Below are 14065 nucleotides of genomic sequence, written 5' to 3'. Positions count from 1 at the left end.
GCACAGCAGGGAAGACAGGCGGCCAGGGCTGACACCGCACAGCCGGGAAGACAGGCGGCCAGGGCTGACACCGCACAGCAGGGAAGACAGACGGCCAGGGCTGACACAGCACAGCAGGGAAGACAGGCGGCCAGGGCTGACACCGCACAGCCGGGAAGACAGACGGCCAGGGCTGACACCGCACAGCCGGGAAGACAGACGGCCAGGGCTGACACCGCACAGCAGGGAAGACAGGCGGCCAGGGCTGACACCGCACAGCAGGGAAGACAGGCGGCCAGGGCTGACACCGCACAGCCGGGAAGACAGACGGCCAGGGCTGACACCGCACAGCCGGGAAGACAGACGGTCAGGGCTGACACCGCACAGCCGGGAAGACAGACGGCCAGGGCTGACACCGCACAGCAGGGAAGACAGGCGGCCAGGGCTGACACCGCACAGCAGGGAAGACAGGCGGCCAGGGCTGACACCGCACAGCAGGGAATACAGACGGCCAGGGCTGACACCGCACAGCCGGGAATACAGACGGCCAGGGCTGACACCGCACAGCAGGGAAGACAGACGGCCAGGGCTGACACCGCACAGCAGGGAAGACAGACGGCCAGGGCTGACACCGCACAGCCGGGAAGACAGACGGCCAGGGCTGACACCGCACAGCCGGGAAGACAGACGGCCAGGGCTGACACCGCACAGCAGGGAAGACAGGCGGCCAGGGCTGACACCGCACAGCAGGGAATACAGACGGCCAGGGCTGACACCGCACAGCAGGGAAGACAGACGGCCAGGGCTGACACCGCACAGCCGGGAAGACAGGCGGCCAGGGCTGACACCGCACAGCCGGGAAGACAGGCGGCCAGGGCTGACACCGCACAGCCGGGAAGACAGACGGCCAGGGCTGACACCGCACAGCAGGGAAGACAGACGGCCAGGGCTGACACCGCACAGCAGGGAAGACAGACGGCCAGGGCTGACACCGCACAGCAGGGAAGACAGACGGCCAGGGCTGACACCGCACAGCAGGGAAGACAGACGGCCAGGGCTGACACCGCACAGCCGGGAAGACAGACGGCCAGGGCTGACACCGCACAGCCGGGAAGACAGACGGCCAGGGCTGACACCGCACAGCCGGGAAGACAGGCGGCCAGGGCTGACACCGCACAGCCGGGAAGACAGACGGCCAGGGCTGACACCGCACAGCAGGGAATACAGACGGCCAGGGCTGACACCGCACAGCAGGGAATACAGACGGCCAGGGCTGACACCGCACAGCCGGGAAGACAGACGGCCAGGGCTGACACCGCACAGCCGGGAAGACAGACGGCCAGGGCTGACACCGCACAGCCGGGAAGACAGACGGCCAGGGCTGACACCGCACAGCCGGGAAGACAGACGGCCAGGGCTGACACCGCACAGCCGGGAAGACAGACGGCCAGGGCTGACACCGCACAGCCGGGAAGACAGACGGCCAGGGCTGACACCGCACAGCCGGGAAGACAGACGGCCAGGGCTGACACCGCACAGCCGGGAAGACAGACGGCCAGGGCTGACACCCCACAGCCGGGAAGACAGACGGCCAGGGCTGACACCGCACAGCCGGGAAGACAGACGGCCAGGGCTGACACCGCACAGCCGGGAAGACAGACGGCCAGGGCTGACACCGCACAGCCGGGAAGACAGACGGCCAGGGCTGACACCGCACAGCCGGGAAGACAGACGGCCAGGGCTGACACCGCACAGCCGGGAAGACAGACGGCCAGGGCTGACACCGCACAGCCGGGAAGACAGACGGCCAGGGCTGACACCGCACAGCCGGGAAGACAGACGGCCAGGGCTGACACCGCACAGCCGGGAAGACAGACGGCCAGGGCTGACACCGCACAGCCGGGAAGACAGACGGCCAGGGCTGACACCTCACAGCCGGGAAGACAGACGGCCAGGGCTGACACCGCACAGCAGGGAAGACAGACGGCCAGGGCTGACACCGCACAGCCGGGAAGACAGACGGCCAGGGCTGACACCGCACAGCCGGGAAGACAGACGGCCAGGGCTGACACCGCACAGCCGGGAAGACAGACGGCCAGGGCTTACACAGCACAGCAGGGAAGACAGACGGCCAGGGCTTACACCGCACAGCCGGGAAGACAGACGGCCAGGGCTGACACCGCACAGCCGGGAAGACAGACGGCCAGGGCTGACACCGCACAGCCGGGAAGACAGACGGCCAGGGCTGACACCCCACAGCCGGGAAGACAGACGGCCAGGGCTGACACCGCACAGCCGGGAAGACAGACGGCCAGGGCTGACACCGCACAGCCGGGAAGACAGACGGCCAGGGCTGACACCGCACAGCCGGGAAGACAGACGGCCAGGGCTGACACCGCACAGCCGGGAAGACAGACGGCCAGGGCTGACACCGCACAGCCGGGAAGACAGACGGCCAGGGCTGACACCGCACAGCCGGGAAGACAGACGGCCAGGGCTGACACCGCACAGCCGGGAAGACAGACGGCCAGGGCTGACACCGCACAGCCGGGAAGACAGACGGCCAGGGCTGACACCGCACAGCCGGGAAGACAGACGGCCAGGGCCGACACCGCACAGCCGGGAAGACAGACGGCCAGGGCCGACACCACACAGCCGGGAAGACAGACGGCCAGGGCCGACCGCACAGCAGGGAAGACAGACGGCCAGGGCCGACACCGCACAGCAGGGAAGACAGACGGCCAGGGCTGACACCGCACAGCCGGGAAGACAGACGGCCAGGGCTGACACCGCACAGCCGGGAAGACAGACGGCCAGGGCTGACACCGCACAGCCGGGAAGACAGACGGCCAGGGCTGACACCGCACAGCCGGGAAGACAGACGGCCAGGGCTGACACCGCACAGCCGGGAAGACAGACGGCCAGGGCTGACACCGCACAGCAGGGAAGACAGACGGCCAGGGCTGACACCGCACAGCCGGGAAGACAGACGGCCAGGGCTGACACCGCACAGCCGGGAAGACAGACGGCCAGGGCTGACACCGCACAGCCGGGAAGACAGACGGCCAGGGCTGACACCGCACAGCCGGGAAGACAGACGGCCAGGGCTGACACCGCACAGCCGGGAAGACAGACGGCCAGGGCTGACACCGCACAGCCGGGAAGACAGACGGCCAGGGCTGACACCGCACAGCCGGGAAGACAGACGGCCAGGGCTGACACCGCACAGCCGGGAAGACAGACGGCCAGGGCTGACACCGCACAGCCGGGAAGACAGACGGCCAGGGCTGACACCGCACAGCCGGGAAGACAGACGGCCAGGGCTGACACCCCACAGCCGGGAAGACAGACGGCCAGGGCTGACACCGCACAGCCGGGAAGACAGACGGCCAGGGCTGACACCGCACAGCCGGGAAGACAGACGGCCAGGGCTGACACCGCACAGCCGGGAAGACAGACGGCCAGGGCTGACACCGCACAGCCGGGAAGACAGACGGCCAGGGCTGACACCGCACAGCCGGGAAGACAGACGGCCAGGGCTGACACCGCACAGCCGGGAAGACAGACGGCCAGGGCTGACACCGCACAGCCGGGAAGACAGACGGCCAGGGCTGACACCACACAGCCGGGAAGACAGACGGCCAGGGCTGACACCGCACAGCAGGGAAGACTGACGGCCAGGGCTGACACCGCACAGCCGGGAAGACAGACGGCCAGGGCTGACACCGCACAGCCGGGAAGACAGACGGCCAGGGCTGACACCGCACAGCCGGGAAGACAGACGGCCAGGGCTGACACCGCACAGCAGGGAAGACAGACGGCCAGGGCTTACACCGCACAGCCGGGAAGACAGACGGCCAGGGCTGACACCGCACAGCCGGGAAGACAGACGGCCAGGGCTGACACCGCACAGCCGGGAAGACAGACGGCCAGGGCTGACACCGCACAGCCGGGAAGACAGACGGCCAAGATAATACAGCATTGTCAAAAAAAAAATTCGAAAATAATTGTTTACACTCCGTAAATAAATCATTCCATAAATATTAAAATAATAATTATTGTAAAATTATGATTTTTTTATTTTAGTCATTATGTTTATGAAATTTATGTTTTCTTAATATTGAATACTTAATTTTTGATGTTGATATTTCTCATCCGCCATGTTCCGCCGGCTGACACACTGCATCAGGTCTGTCCAGTGAGCACGGACATCATCGAGAATATTTGTTGATACCAGAGTTCATTCACCCTGTCAGTAGAACGAAACTTACAAGTATTGCCAAGTGAATTTGTCGGGTGCCTTACAAGCTATGCGACACACACATTTCACATTTACAGTCATTTAGCTTTTTTTTTTGTTTTGTTTTGCTACTTTAGGCGTGTTATGAAAAAAAAACCATGAGTGTGAATTTATACGATGCGCGTGCACCATAAAAAGAAATTTTCAAAGGAAGAAGAAAAAAGCTGCATACAATAAATGTATACATACATATAATAATTAAATGTGTGCTTTAAAAATGGTATACTTTAGTGATTGGTACTGAATACTGGTCCATATAATTAAAACACTTAGTTATTGTGAATATTATTGATATAAATTGTGTTCATTAACACTTTTCAAGTGTATTTATATAAGTGAGATGATGTTCTCGTATGTATGATTTATTTGCATTATAAATCATTAAATTACTATTTAACTAAATAACAATTTATGTTATATGTGTGTTCATATTACAATTGAATACTGATTGTTAATTTTAATATTTTAATTTGATTTAATTTATACTTTGTCAACAGTATTTATTATATCACTCCAGTCATTATTTGCATGAGTACATAAGCGATAAGCACAAGCACATATATATTTTATTTTTACTGTAGGGTTTGACAAGTTTTACAACGACAAAATAATTTTTTTTCCCCAGCGCAGGGCCATCAAAAGGAATAAGGCTATTCTACATATTCAACACCTGAACACTTTCTCACCCAACCACCTACTCACAGACGAAGGGCCTGGTGGGCCATGATGGGGTTGACAACCCATGTCACAACCACACCTGGTTTGTAAGCTACCCTGGTACTCATAAAAAAAAACTTGGCTCACCCAGCTACGAGACTTCAGGGGATGGCAAAAAATCACCAATTTAAATCTCACATCCCACCAGTCCAGATTCAGGGTAGCAGTAAAAAAAAAAAATTGGTTGTCTGTAAAGTCGGTTTACGGACGATAGTTTAACGTGACAACGTCATAACAAAACATTGATGAAATGATTGCATACTTTTATGAATAAAATTGAATCATTTTTATTGAATTACTAGCTGACCCGGCAGACTTCGTACTGCCTAATTAAATTGCAATGAAGATGATTTGTAATGTGACATTTTTATGTTCCTACATATTTCATAGTCGGTGCAAATTATTCTCCTGAACAGAACCGTCACCCTGGTGATAGGGTGTTGTGAATAAGAAATATAATTAAATAAAACATATAAATAAAAAGATAAATAAAAAAATAAGTAATCTCTTTATTGTTAATCATGTGAAACATAATAATTTTTATTTTAATTGTAGTGCATGATTAGATCGGTAATTAGCTTGGTTTGTAGCATTTCGGGTTCTTCTACCTAAATTGATTCGTCTAATAGGAGGCATATCTATATTATAGATTATTTTGTCACATGCAATAATTAGCGATCATAGGTAAATGAACACTGCACAAAACACTATATAGGTAAGAATTTGTTTCGTGTATAAGTTGACAAAAGCAAACTCATTAGGGTAGGTAACCTAAAATCCAAGAAAAAAAAAAACACTGACAGTTGTTGTTTCAACTTTTTTTTTAAATTTGATATGACTTGGAGTCAAATCCTTCAAGCCGTATTTAAAATAGGGAAATGAAATAAACTTATGAAATACCTTTGGTAAAGCTTGTTTTATTTGACTGATGTAATGACTTGAAAACTGATGCATTTTAAAGTAAAACAAATGAAATAATATCGCGAAGCCGACCAAATTGAACTATTCGATTTCGGTTTAATTTTTTTTTGTTTATCTGTGCTCCAACGCGCACTGTTTTGATAGATATGATTGAACTTTGTACAGAGGTAATAAAGTGCAAATTGACTCTTTGACGTTAGGAACATACGTACATTGTTTAAACAACAATGAGTGCTCGTTTTAGTTAGAAAACGTTTGTATGGGAAAAATAAAAGGGCTGGTTTAGGGTTTTTCCGGCAATTATTCGAATTTTTCTTGCCGTAAAAACCATCTTTGAACTTCAACGAACATTTAAAAAAAAATTGGCCAAATTGGTCCAGGCGTTGTTGAGTTATGCTCTTACCAACACATTTTGCGATTCATTTTTATATTATAGATAGATCACAATTTTGTATGGATACAAAGGAGTGAAATGAAATCTACAATTTAATTGATAAATTTAATTTTATTTTGCACTCATTAATTCAAATATGTTTATAACTTTAACGAAGAGATTATTTTAACTATAACTTTTATACATGTTTGCTATTTAACTTCTTCCAATCTGTGTTATTCTGTTAAGGATAGGAAGATGATAGGAAAAGTAGGAAACGAACGGGAGTGTTTCAAGTTTAATGTGCCTCGAAAAAGTCAAATCGATGGTTGTTCCAATCGAGTGGAAGAGAGATGGATGCGGCGCAAGCGTACAATACGCGTAACGGGACAAAGTGTAACGGGACAATGAGTCATCCTTTTTCGTGCGTGCAGCCGGCGTTCATCGATTTATTAGACGTTGTCACGTCAAAAAAAAAAACACATGTTATTTGAACTGTAATACATATAACTCAGTCCGATTTGCTGGTTAAAGAATGTCGGTTGAAATGCCCGTTCAAATTGCGCGCAGCAACCGAAGTACGGGACACGCCGTGGCATCCATTGTATCCGGCGCGGCCTTCGGTGCCTTATCAGGCAGCCCGCGGCGGCAGAGCACGGGACCAGGGACTGTGGACCCGGGGCGACTCGCTTTGTTCCCGCCAGGGGCGCGCGTGCGGCTCTCCGCGCTGGCACTCGGGTGCGCACTCACCGACACTCGCGAGTCTTTGCTCGCCAGCACGGCCCTCCACACCATTACGGGCCCTGGACCCAGGATCGGAGACTCTCTCTCTCTCCCCCCTACACACACATTATAGTCACGTGCTACATTATAATTAGAGACCTGAACATTTTGAGGGTTCATTTCGTGTTATGCTAAAATTCAAATAATTATACCTTAGTGCGGCTTCTGCCATTGGTTCACTGTTAATCTGGAGGACTGAGGGCCAATTAGAGACCCTCACTCATAGAAGTGTCGAATCACAGGTTACCCAGTCGAGACGACTCACAAGTCAGCAGCCAATGTACAGTTCGGCATTTGCCCCGAGTGTGTAGAGGATATTGGAGTCTATCCTGAAGTTCATTGAACCCGCGAATTTTTCCGGTCTATGATTATAACAGCATTGTTATTTCTTACCTACACTCTTTTTTAGAATGTTATCTAACCTGAAAATACAGGGTAAATATATGGTTACTCTTTTACAAGGCCACATTAAGTTGTTTTTTTTTTATAAAATTATTTTACTTTAAAATGACCACAGCTAGTGTGTATATGTATTTCTCACACTGAGATAAACCCGGGGGTCTACCAGACTCCACCCTTGCGGGCGCAATGCTCGCCACACACGTGCGACGACGTCTAGCCTCCGCGTGTTCTCATGTCGCAAACACACTCATAACACGCCACTCGGACAACTAATTCAACGTTGAATTCTTTGAAATAATGCCGAGCGTGTTTTCAACTGCACATCTCGACGCAAAATCACGCGTAGTTTCCGCACTCGCCGCTAGATCTCTCTGCCGGTGCAGCCACGTCGACTATTGAAATCGTTTCATTGGTAAACTGAAATTTTAAACTATGTATAGGAACGACTCCGATAAAAGCGAAAAAGACTTGAAAAAAAAAAAAAAAAAACTAAACTCCGACTTCGAACCATATTTTTCGACAAGGAATTTTATTAAAATACTGCCAATCGTATCAAAATTCATTAAACAGTTACTACTTTAATGTTTCCCTTTGTCTTCGTGAACTTGAAACAGTGACTAGGTGAACGAATATCTTTTAATATGCGGGCCGGGATATCTTCAGCAGATTGATTAGTTTAGACTGTGGACGTACTGCAGAAAACTTGAAACAAACCTCTGCGCTCTGCTACTTGTGTACTTGTTGGCAAGACTATTGTGATTGCATTGTAGCAAAGCCGATAACATGTTGACCCCCCTTGAAAAGAATGCGACATAAACACACTCTTTATCAATCCAGGAACATTCTAGGTCAGCCATTCACGCAACGTTTGGAAGCCAGCATTTACGAAATGTGGGCCATGATTTTAAAAGTCCCATAAAACGCCATGCCATAGTTGAATGTTTTAAAAAGTAAGATGGTGGCGCCTAATTTGCTTTTAAATCTTATATTTTTGTGATTTATATTGAATACTGATCCATTACATTAAAATTGTGTAATACATGTGAATATAGAAATTATGTTTATAAACTTTTCCAATCGTATTTTCAAATGTATTTGTAGAAGTTAAATTATGTTCCCGTATGTATAAAATATTTGCACTACAAATTGTTACTTTAATTAATATGTAATTGAAATAAATTAGATTAAATATCCAGCATATATATTGATATTCATTATTAATTAAAATTTGTCTCAATTATTTTAATAAATTAAAAATAATGCATCAAATTAAAGGTAAACTAACCTAGTTTTTCTTAAAAATGTTCAATATGTGTCAATTTAGTTATACGGCACCTAAAGTCTAATTATAACCACACTTTGGTTAATACGTCTGCAATAATGGAAGCAATAGCATCTTCAGTTCTGTGTCTCAACTCTTGCAAATCATTAGGTAGCGGTGGGACGTAGACTCGATCTTTCATAGAACACCGAAAAGGAAAAAAAATCGTATGGTGTTATGTCAGGTGTAGTTGGAGGCCAGCGTATAAAGAGCTCTGTCATTTCGACCATTACGACCAATCCAACGGTCAGAGACTTGGACGTTCAACCACCCTCGTACTGGTCATTTTATAGCCATGATGAGCAATAAATCTATATCGTCCTTTTTTCGCTACATCTGAAGAAACGAAAGTAACGAACGCAGGGTTATTGTTTACAAGTCCTTGTGTTTGTCTTTTGTTGTTTGTTTACATGACAGTTCTTATCCAATTAGGATAAAAGAAGCAAATAAAAGACAGTTTTTCTAAAGTTTAACTTAGAATACTTTTAATTGAAGATGTAAAATTGACATTTCTTACATATTCAGTTTGTATTGTTCAAAAAGTTTTTTTTTTCGATTCATTAATTTGCATTATATTCATATACATAGGCCTATATTTTTATTTTTTTATTTTGCTTATTAATGTCCTTGTTTTATCTTGTGAGAGTGTCATAATGCCTCAGGAAAAATCTATCGTGCAAAATTTACGCGTACTTTTTTCATATAATTGTAATTACTTATGGGTGTGATTTGAGGTAGGCAGCTCTGCATTAGGATAACATGTCCTTTTAAATTTTGGTGGTCATTGGTAGTTTTTAGGCATAAATGTTAAGCCTAATGTGTAATTTTTTTTGTAAAAGTGTCAATTAGTTTAGTCAATAGTACAAAGTAAAAAAAAAAAATCCGAAAAAAAATGTTGCCATTTAGGTCAGTAAAGGTCACTGAAAAGGTCACGAAAAAGTCACTAAAATTGATTTTGTCACTTCTGTAGACATCCTGTATAATTATTTGAATTCTAGCATAACACGAAGTGAACCCGCGAATTTTTCAGGTCTCTACCAATCACTCAACACAGACGATGCTACAGCGTTTTAACTATCAGCTAGTCTCGGATTCTTTTCGCGAAATATGCATGGCCCTACGGTATTACAACCGGGAAGTCCCTTCACGGACACAGAGTCCGTGCGGGCGGGGACCCCCGCCCGACCAGAGGACACGCCGCCCTCTGCCCCGCCCGAGCCCGCCCAAGCCGCGCCGCCGCCAATAGGGCCAATCAAGAGGCGCGATTGGTACGTCCTTGGCCGCTATTTCAGGGCGGCATGCCCGCGCCGCCTGCTACTCAGCGACCACGGTTCCTAGCGGCTGCTACACGCCAGCCCACGGTTTCTCTGCACTAGGCGGTCGGCAAACAACCGCCTAGGTACGGTGAACATTATTAGGTATCCCCCTGAAGTTGAAACATTTTACAGTCTAAGAATATGTTTCACAAATCCAACACTACATTATTGTATTTTGTGTGCATTAAAATTGAGTTAATTTGTCAAAATTATATTGCTCAGTCATTATAGAATCTATGTAGGGTAAAAATAAATTATAAAACATCAAACATTTTTGCATTGAGTGTAGTAATTTTTACACTGAATGTAGGATGGCTATTTATGTTTTCCAAATTCATTGATCACAATACAACAGTGACTAATGGAAAATATATATGTCTGACAAACTATATAACTATCAACTTCTAAGGAGGATAGTTTCTAAAGTGTGTTCGCAACAGGTAACGCGATAACTACATATAGTCATAATTTGTAAAAATTCATGGAGAGGGCGAAAAGAAACTGTTAAAAGCACAACATAAATATAATTTTATTAAACGAAAAAAAGCAAAGAATTTAGTACTAACACTTAAAAATACACAAACTAAATAGGCGTGGCTGCGTATAGCTTGACATTCGAAGTTAATAAACAGGCTGAAAACGTATATGAACTGCAAGAAAATATTTTTCCTGTACACGTCATTACTTCTACTAGCGGGTGATGTGTCAAGGTCCTACACAGTCAAATAGGAAAGCTTTGAAGGGGAAGCAAACAGTTAAGACGAGTTCCAGCACACGATATCTGAACGGACTGCCAATATATCCTCATGCGGGGAGTGGTTGATTACAGTTCGAAATGAACCTTTCTTTCACGTCGCTCGAGTGAACATGGCACCGGATGAAAACAGTTCGGAACATAGTTAGCCGTGTGACTATTAGATGTCTGATTTTTAAAGTACAACCACTTTGCTGAGGGGGCTATAATTTTCGAGCGTTACGAAAATTCCGATCACATGCGCTAGCGGTCGAATGGGAAGCCTGCAAGAGGAGGAGGGGAGATAGGTACATGGCGTAGCTTGCTGTATGCTAGTTGTAACGGCCGGAAGGAGAAATACTAGGGGAGAGGTAGAAATGTCGCAGCAGTGATGCTACGGAATTATCGCAACGCCGCTTGCGTTCGTCTACTCCTCAGTTTTCGTAACGGCTGACGATTGAAGCTATCATATTTCTTATACTTTATTTTAAGTATCTATAATTTATTTGTTTGTTAGGAAAAAAGCTACTGATTTCTGAAGGAAGTTTTTATAAGTATAATTCATATTTATGTGAACAGTGTGATTGAAAATGTAAAAATAATACGTATAGACTTAAGCCATTACTACTCTGACTAAAGGAGGGGGAGGAAGGACTTACCTGCAGCGGGCGCCGTCACAGCGACACTCCCGCCTATCTTCTCGCCCTCCACCTCAGCATTCAGCGTCGCGTGTCCAGCCCCAGCCGTCAACATCGCGAGTAGCAGTTCTTCAGGCGGCTGAATGGGAGTGGGTGTCCGGAGTTTGGCCATTAAGAAAAAAAGGGGGTTTGTCTGTAAAGTCGGTTTACGGACGATAATTTTACGTGATAACGTCATAAGAAAACATTGATGGAAAATTGCATACTTTTTTAATTTTCAAATATAATTTACAGTTTTTTGCAAATTTAATTAAAATAATTTGTTTGAACATAATCACGAACAATTAGTTATAGAAATAAACTGAAATAAAATCAATGTCAATAAATTGTTAATTTGAAATGACGAAATTGCACAAATAAATAAAAAAAATTAAATTGCTGCTTTTAAAAAGCCTGCCTTAACCTGTTTGATATTATAGACGATTTTCTCGCACGGTGGTTGGCCGGTTCTTGCACGCCCGGCTCAGGCGGAACGTGACAATGAGTCATGCTTTTTCGTGCGTGCAATCGGCGTTCATCGATTTATAAGACGTTATCACGTCAAAAAATAATAATAAACTCAGTGAGAAAAAAGTTCTTATTGAAGGTTTTAGTTTATTACGTATCTACTTCACATAGTTGTCACTCAGTTCCAAGGTTTTTCCGCAACGCTGCACCAGTTTCTTCAACCGCTCTGCACAGAAGTTCGCCGTCTGCGAGTGGAACGGACGCCTTGCACATAGGCAACACGGACTTCCAATACGCAATGCGTGTATCCTGAGTACAGGCGTTCAGTAAACATCTCCGGAAAAAACGTTTAGACGATCTCCGTACTCGAGTCAAAAAAATGACGGCTACTGTTTTTTGAAACGAAAAAAAAAAAGCTTCAATTCTGATGATTTAATGAAAAGTGGGTTAACAATTCCTGCAAAAAATACACAATTACGATTGTCACTTGGTTTAATTCCCAGACGGCGAACTTCTACACAGAGGGGTTAGAGAAACTGGTGAAACGTTACGAAAAGTGCTTGGAACTGATTAGTGACTATGTGAAAAAGTGAAGTAGATATGTAGTTAAATAAAACCGGCAATAGAATCCTTTTTATCATGAGATTATTTTAATGGCCAAACGGTACTTACTTTACGGACATCCCTCGAGAAACCACTTAGGTGTGTTTTCCTGGGACTACTCTGTCCAAAATACTCGCCACCATCTGCGGTCGGCAGACGTCACAAGTCGAAGACGCGCTAGTACCTTTCGAAACGATTTCTTCAACAGCACGCGAGGTGTCATTTTCGCACACGAACCAGCCGATCAGAAAAAAAAATCTAAATTTCACGCTGAGATGGCTTTTCTTGACAGAACCTTTTTCATCTGTATCGCAGAACACGCATAAATAACCCTAAAACGCTGAATTTACCTCTCGTTCACAGATTTAGTTCACAAACATCGACTGTGAGCAATGTCCAGCTGAAGAACTACACATTGCTTCACATCGTTTTACAGCATACACACGCATGCAATTGTTCATGAACAGCTGAGTATCGAGTAACAAAGGCAGACAAAGCAAGAGCAATATGCGTGCTTCACGTTCCTGTAGTTGGTGGTACTTACTGCTAAAAGGTTTACGTTACAAGTCCTGAAAACTGTTTGAATCATTCACACATTGTTGCTACAATATGCAGTATTTATGGCGAGCAAAATCACGGATGAAGCAGAATCCTCACTTGACAAGTTAAAAATCGAAATAACTATTTTCTGACTGCAACAACAGTAAGTGAAAAAAAAAATTCGTTGCAAAAATTTTATGTTGCTTCTGGACCAAGACATTCATTCAGCTTCTTTGTTGTCACGTAGCGAATGGTATCACTGTCTGGATATAAAAAATTATTGCAAAATAATTTAATTAGCTGTTGATAAACGACAGTACAATTGCAAATAAAACAATAATTCCGTTTAAAGCTTCAAGAAACAGAATTTTTAAAGCATTGATCACAAAATATAATAAATATGAAGTAGCATGGCTTCTGGGTTGTAGCCGCGTCATTGGCGAATAATTCACCGACGTTTCGGTCTAAATTGCAGTCGCCATCATCAGGGAACAGTTACCTACTGAGGATGGCGACTGCAACGTCGACCGAAACGTCGGTGAATTATTCGCCAAGGACGCGGCTACAACCCAGAAGCCGAGCTACTTCAGACAATGGCCGTGAAAGCCTGTGAACATTATTATATAATAAATATCATAAGTAGATAAAACTAGAAGCTTTCTTCAATAAACTGCAAGGAAGGGAAATGTATAGTTGCGTTGTCTCCCCTGACCGAGGCTGGGTTCATAAACTACACAAGGAACACAACACACAACCAACACAAGAAAGTGAAAGTCGTTTACAAACATACCCAGGGTTTTATTTCATAATTTATATTTATCATGAAAACAGATGATATTGGCAATACTTTATTTCCTAGAAAAAAGTTATTTTCTATCGTTTGAAAGTTTAACAAGTATAAACATGATGTATATGTTAAAATAACTTAGTGA

The 14065-nt window shown here is 46.0% G+C and overlaps 1 protein-coding gene across 1 annotated transcript in view; it reads right to left on the bottom strand.

Moving 5' to 3' along the window:
* Positions 1 to 14065, bottom strand: part of LOC134539241 (sestrin homolog) — a 230481-nt gene that overhangs the window by 202575 nt on the left and 13841 nt on the right. The gene's annotated exons all lie outside the window — the stretch shown is intronic.

This window comes from Bacillus rossius, chromosome 15 (assembly GCF_032445375.1).
Source record: "Bacillus rossius redtenbacheri isolate Brsri chromosome 15, Brsri_v3, whole genome shotgun sequence".
Lineage (NCBI taxonomy): Eukaryota > Metazoa > Arthropoda > Insecta > Phasmatodea > Bacillidae > Bacillus > Bacillus rossius.
Note: the sequence above shows the minus strand (reverse complement) of the source record. Positions and strands in the feature narration are given on the sequence as shown.